The sequence below is a fragment of the Nothoprocta perdicaria genome, unplaced genomic scaffold (genome assembly GCF_003342845.1).
Source record: "Nothoprocta perdicaria isolate Ctin4 unplaced genomic scaffold, notPer1 scaffold_29, whole genome shotgun sequence".
NCBI classification, from domain to species: Eukaryota; Metazoa; Chordata; class Aves; order Tinamiformes; family Tinamidae; genus Nothoprocta; species Nothoprocta perdicaria.
In genome coordinates, this window is record NW_020455521.1 from 1843232 (window position 1) to 1850666 (window position 7435).

Sequence of the window (7435 nt, forward strand, 5' to 3'; positions counted from 1 at the left end):
AAACAGTCCATTGCTCTAATAGCGCTCTTAAAGATCCATGGGTTGATGGCTGCTGTTCTCAGGAGGACTCTAGTGACTGCAGTCTTTCCAATCTCTTTTTGTCATTTAATAGCAATGGGAGCTCAAAGTAAATTCTTTTGTCATTTTCACCACTGGAAATGAAAACAGTACCTGTCTCACACAGAGCTATCTGTTTTGTGTTACGTTAACATACGTTGATGTGGTAGACAGTCCTTCAAATATAGGATGGTCAACAGCAAGCTCTTAAATGTCCGGGAGTTTCTAAAGCTCTCAGGGCAGTTGACTCCCAAGCAAGTGACACCTCCTCCGGAAAGGGAATGCACAGCAGTTACTCAAAGCTTTCCTACTGGTTTCAGTAGTGCTGCAGAAACGCGAGCGAAGGAGGAAGATTTTGGCCCATGGAGAGAGCTGTAACACGGCCGAATGAATTTAATAGATTTTTCAAAGGTTTATACTGGAGCAATATCTTGTCTTTATTTAATTTTAGCTCTCCAAATTTAAAGAGCAATTTAAACAGAAAATAATAGAAGCTAGCAGGGGAAGACACCTATTATTATTGTTGAGTTAATCTCACACCACTGTCCTCTCTTGTGTGTTTTCAAGTATTTTGTCCAAAATTGTTCCTAAAGTCACAAACAATGGAGTTTACACAGCTTGAACAGAATTAGCATTTTCTGGCAAATCACCTTCTGGGCATCTTCTGACACAGTCTTTCTTTTCCTTTTCATAATTTAATTCAAGTAGTTCTGATGCTTTGAGGAACAGTAGGAGGTTTGATAATAACCATTACTACCTGCTTTCTCCTGGCAGCCCATGAGGCAGCAGCAGCTAAAGCTGTTGAAGTGGCTGTTTTCCTCTCCCTACGAGGCTGCACTGCTCACTGTTCAGCCCTGCTCACACCGTCGCCCAGTGCCACCTCTTCCCTGCACTGCCTCATGCAGTCCTCCCCTCTGGCTCTTGGCTGGGTGACAGCCTCCAGATCCTCCTTCAAGTGCCCCACAGGGAGAAATACTCATTTTCTTCCTTGCYCTTTCATGAGGATGTCAAACCTAGTAGTGAGAATTTCTCTTTCATTTGTTCCATAGCCARACCTTCACGAGCTCTGTGTTTCTTTGCTCTTTATCTCACAGAGAATTTTGTTATTGCTGCCACTTTTCTTTTGCTAAACTCTAGAGTATTTTCTGAGCAATAGTTTTTGGGGTTTTTTTTTCTTCATTTTTTTTTCCTTCCTCCACAGTGTCTCTGAGTGACTTGCACTTCTCAGCTTTTTCTGCCAGTATCTTTCAAAAAATCTGTGTTGCTCTCTGTTATTCCCTGTTTCCCTCTATTCCCCTTGTTTCCTCTTTCCAGCTAATCATTGACTTCTCCCCTTGCAGCGTATATAATTAGTTTCTTTCCCTTACTTTCTTCTATGTATTGTTTTATTCATCAAAAATGTTGCAGCTGCTGAGGGATAGGATGTTTTGAGGTGAAGATATTTCAGTTCCTCCTGCTGAAGCTATTGTATTTTGTAGGATGTTCTTAAACGGTGATTAGATCAGAGCTAGTAATGAGATCAATCACCTAACACACAGGAGAAAATTACTTCCAGTCTCAACACAAAAGAACACCTAACGTAAAAAAATGTAAAACATTCACTGGACTAATGAGCTTCAAATATCGTTAGTAACAAAGCAGTGCCCTCTTGGTAAATTGGGCCTCCTGCTGCTGCTTTTACTATCTTTCATGTCCAAAAAAYGCTTAGGCTGGCCATTAAAGTCAGAACAGCTTCAAGAGGAGTAACCGAGAGACTACTGCATTCTCCATCATAGGAGCTGAAGATCCCCCATGGCTTCATGTTACTTCAGGCAGAGGAAGGAGCTCAATTTGGGTCTCGGATATCATGGGTTGGGTGATAACCTTTGCGATATTGGATTAAAAAGTAGCCCTTATAATGAGCTGCACTTTCTATCAGAGCTTGGCATTTTACGTTGGCTAAATTAGGTAGCTGGCTGCTGCCTGTTCTGTCTTTTTAGATCGTTTACATGCAGCAAAGAGACCCAGAGTAGGTCTGGAGACCTACTGCTGGGTCGTAACGACTATGTTTTGTCCTGGAGAGCAAGTCACTGAAATAATGAATGCTGCTGTGTTTCTTACTGTGCTATATAAAATAATTTGAGGATCTGTACTTTGAGAATGTAAAGATGGTGATGATAAAAATCTTAGTGGAACAGCTGGGACAAATCTTGTAATGAGGGAAAAGAGGAGTTCTAAAAATTGGTGGTAGGACAAGAACCTAATATATAATTATGATACATGAAGGCTGGAAAATATTTGTGGATGTTCCATATAAAGCTTGATTGACTAAAATCTGGAAGAGTGCCTGAGGTAGTGAATTCATGGAAGTGGATTTGACAGTTGATAAATGTGGCTAAGGGTCTAAGAACTAAATAGAGAGTGGTGACCAGGAATTCAGTTAAAGAATCAGAGAAGAGACAAAGAAATTCAATGGGCTGTATTCCAACAAGTTAAAACTTTGTGATATGCTTTGGTTGGATGAGTCTTAAGATCTGAAGACCTTGATGGTGGTGGTTTATTCTAGTCAGTCTTTGTCTGTCTAGTCAATACACGAAATTCAGGTGTAAATGACAGTTATTTTTGTGATACCTACTTATCTACTATTCTTTGCTGCTCCCAACTTGTTCACTGGACTTCCATGGCTGACATCAGACCTGATAATCTTATGACATTTCTCTGCTGATCACTGCCCTGTCAGCTGAACCTGAATCCTCTGAGGTTCTGTGGATCTGCCCCTGTTTCCGTTGAGGCCTGAAATCCTGGACTGAAGYCTTCTGAGCTCCCTCCCTCTTGCTGTTCCCTATATGATTTTCAACCAGTGCTTTAAAAAACAGGAATAATAAATGTCTKAAGCTAAAATTCATGGGTTTGAAAATTCAAGATTTACCAGAAAGCTAAAACATGTGCTTTAGTTGCAAATGAACAGAGAAAATGAATCCACAAGCTATGGCTATGAGGTTGGATATTAGTCAACTCTGAATATTTCCCAGCCAAATGAAGACAATACAATCTCTATTTTTAGCCAGACATTGAGGTATTTTTCTCACAGATAGCTTTGAAGAAATCTCAGTCATGTTCACGTAACAAGATCCTTTAACATTTCCAGCAAAAGAGCCACTTTTGCAGCTTTTTAAAAAAGAAAACTACAAATACTCCTATTTCCATAAAACCAGAAATAGTTCTTTTATTCTGTTTTTTGTACATTTTTTCAAATCTTTACTGTTCCATAATAATTTACTATTTCATTTATGAGATCTTGAAGAATTTTAGGGTTTTTAACTGTTTTCTTCTTTCAAAATTTAGTTATACTTATGCATAATATTATTAAAGCCTGCATTGTACTATAAACAGGCAAAAAGTTATAGAAATGTTAAAAAAAAAAAAAAAAAAAGAAAGAAAAAGAAACTGATAGTACTGCAGTACTGAGATGATTCAAGATTTTTGATTGAAGCATGTATGTAAGAGCTTTTCTGGGCCTGCGCCAGTGCACTTAGTTCTTGGACGGATAACTCTCTATTAAGACAGACCTCAAAATGTAGTTGACAAAAATCCATGCTGCATAGTGACRTTAAACCAAAGTTTTGGTTTCAAATAACTTTTGGGAGAATTCAAAATTGACATAGAACTTGAACTTTGCTGCATAGCTCATCTCTAATCCTAAAAGGACTGCTATGGATACGATAGATTACTGCAAGCTGGACCAGTTGCAGTCATCCAAATGGACTGGAGAACAGCACGTTTTTTCTTCCATCTTTTTGGAAGTGCAGCATTTGGTTAGATTGTAGTGATTTTCATTTTGATGATCTTTATGGTATAWGTGTGATTATGTTAACCTACAACAACAGGTTATTCTTGAAGAAAGGTTCTTGGAGCCTCAAATCCAAGGAACCTCAGTAGGAGGTTTAAAAAGTGAAACTATGAAAGCGAGGAAAGTTACTGAGGACACAAACACTCAACAAATGAAACAAAGGCTTTTTCAGCTCCTAGTATGATTCAAAGAATGTAGAGGTCTTCCTTTCCCAAAATCAGAGTTGGGGCTGTAGGTGCAAAAGATAAATTTATATTATTAACACCTAATAGGAAAACAGTAAAACATTTTCCATATGTATGCAAGACTTGGTAGATTATTTGGGATAGGTGTATACTCTTGTCTGATTTGCCATAAATATCATTCAGTTGTGCTGCTTTTATGGTAGTCAAAATTTTAATCATGAACCTCATAAAATCATTTACATATTATGAAAAATAATTTAGTCAAAAATGCAACTTTAAGAAACAAAAAAGTATAAAATTACATAAAACTATTAATTTAAATGAAATATATAGATATATGAATGTTATTAGTGTATTTTCCCCATTAGAAAAAAAAATCTATATAAACTTTCTTCTATCATTTCTACATGCCTGGGAAAAAGTAGCAGTGTTTGTTTTTGCTTAGTTAGAAATGAGATCTTCTGCTCCTGAATATTGCAAATCTTGGCTAAGATATTGTAGATATGACACTTCCAAAGTGTCTTTCAGCTGTGTCATTTACAAAGAAAAAGTCATTAAATTACTCTATATAGCTCACTAGTGAGATCACTGTTCCAGTATACCCAAGTTAGCAGAAATGATGAATCTTTCATTCATTCGTTATTAAATAATTTTCAGGTTAGTGTTGGAGAAATGTAAGCCCTTAACAAGATTTTTTTTCCATGTCTAARGTTTGCTATTGTTCTTATCCTGAAAGATATGATTTTCTTTTTCTAATATACAGCATAATTATTTTTGGAAGTAATACAATCTTAACAGGGTATAATATTCCTAAACCATCTTGAAATAAATATGCATATGCTGGTCTGGCCTGGATGTTATGAAATATTCAGTATGTGACAAGAAATATTTCTAAAGGTAGATATGTGCTGGCACTCCAGTAATTGGGTTCATGAATTGCATCCAATGGAAATGTGAAAGTTGCTTTTTCTGTCTTCAACTAATTTCATGAGGGCTTATGAAAAAATGTCTGTCTTTACAATAGTTGAGGAGAATGAATCTACTTTAAGAGATTAAAAACTGAATTTTGGGCTGATTTTTTTTCTATGAATAAGATATTTAGTGACACATTATATGTAGAATACTAGTTAACTATATATGCAGTGTTTCAGAGTAAATTGGGAGTACTGGTACAAAGATATATTACCAATATTTTCATTTTCAAGAAAGACATAACTATGTCTTTTTTCATTTTTAGAAAAAGACTATAGAAAAAAACCATAGAAAAAATGTGTCTTTTTTTTCAGTTTTTCATTTATTTCATTACTGTAAGAGGAACTTGAGGATTTCTTGAGGGAAATGGGGAGAATATTGAGGGAATATTTTCACTTCTTCCATTGCATAAATAGAAATATCTTCTACTAACCAGGGAGGGCATTAGCCTATACATGTCTATTAAATGCATCTTCAGGAAATGTTTGTGTTTATTTCTGAGAAGAACAATATGGGTTTATCACAAGTTAAAGATAAAATAATGCTGGAGACTAAGATATCTAAAGCATTGATTGCTAATTACGGTTGACTAATGACTAATTTAGTAACCTAGGACACATYTAAGAGCTCTGAAGATCACAGCAAAGTAGTTTTAATGTCTAATTAAAAAAAAATAATTAAAGCATGTTTTGACAGAAAATCCTCCCTTAAAAGAAAGGCTTATGAGAATCTTGAAATCGCAACCTTCAATAAATAATTTGATTGAAGCAATGATTAAAAAATCAATTATAAAAAAAATAATAAATCATAATGTTACAAGGGGATTGGCTTCTTTAAAGGAAAAAAAAAGTACCTCTAATCTAATGCAGTAGGAATCCTTGAGGGTGTCAATAAAATGGTGAATGAAGGAGAAAGGTGGACATATTTTTCCAGTTCTGAAAAGCCTTTGGCAAAGTCTTTCAAAGGAAGCCTTTAAAAATAAGCAGTCATAAGGAAAGATATAAAATTGTGTCACAGGTCAGAATCTGGATGAAACTTGGAAAATGAAGAACGTGAATAACTTTACTGCCCTTAAAGAGATCTAACCGTTAACAATGGTGTATTTGAGTCTTCAAAGAGAACCACTGTGATTTAATGCACTCTTTGCATTAATGCTCTGGAGGAGAGAGAAAAGGAGAAAATTGTGGATTGTTTATGATAGAAGTAAATAATAATAATAAATAATAAAATAATAATTAAAAAAATTGGGAAAGTGCAGAGAAATTTCAGCAAGATCAYAGTCAAGATGCCAGATGTAACGTAAGCTGACAAAAGGCAAAACAATGCTTAATGTTGGGAATACTTCTACATATTCTTAAGCATCGTTGGATCTATGATTGTCTAAAGAAAACAAAACCCCAGGTGTGATTTATCAGGGATAACTAAAGAAAAATGACCTTTTGTGTGTCTATGGTTCAGAAGGCCATTGTTTACATTGTTTAAAACAGAAGGGAAAAACATCGAAGTAAGCCACTTCGATTCAGTCAATAGTAGTCAACAGTAGGCTTTACAGTGTAGCATATATAAATATATATATATTTATACACATATTAGTTTGAGAATTAGATATCACTGTCATGGAGTTGCTTAGTGACTGTTCAGTGCATCATTTATGATTTGGGGGCCTTTGCTTCCAACCTGTGCCCATGTTGTCAAGGCCTTGTCCTGTGGTCTAGGAGAACATTGCAGCGTGAGACATCTGTTGTCAACTTCCACTGCTGGCACAAGGTCTCCGGCCTAGTATAGCAGTAAGAAATATATCTTACATGGCTGTGCTATATAACTGTGTTTGTTAGGGTTCAAAAAAGTTAAAACTAAAGGCTGATTTGTCTGCTTCTACTTTCATGAGAGCAACAGTCTTCTGCTTTAGCTATGCAAGAGGCAGAAGGACTGAAGTATTTTTCTCTTAGTGGTTAGGACAGAGTCTGGGGGGATGACAGGTCTGGATTCAGGTTCCTATTTAAAGAAGTAATTATGCATTTTTCATGAAAAGGTCATTAGGTCCAAAATAAAAACTCTTCTGATGATACAGACTGATGAAATTAGTGAAGAAATGATTGCTTTACAGGCAAGTACAGTGAATACAAAGTGAGAGGGACTAAAACTTATGGTGTAAGTTATTTCAGAAAGTTATTTTATTTTCCTCTAAATCATCTAGTGCCGACTGTTGTCAGTAATAAAGTATTGGACTAGACAGAGCACTAATTTGGTCTAATATAACCATTTCTTTTTTTCTGACCATTTCAAAAATGTAATTATCAGCATCATTTTCTACATCAGCTTTCWTTAGATTTCACTTTCTAATACAGTCTCATTCATTTYATTATCTAAATCAGTTCAAGTAGCATCTTAC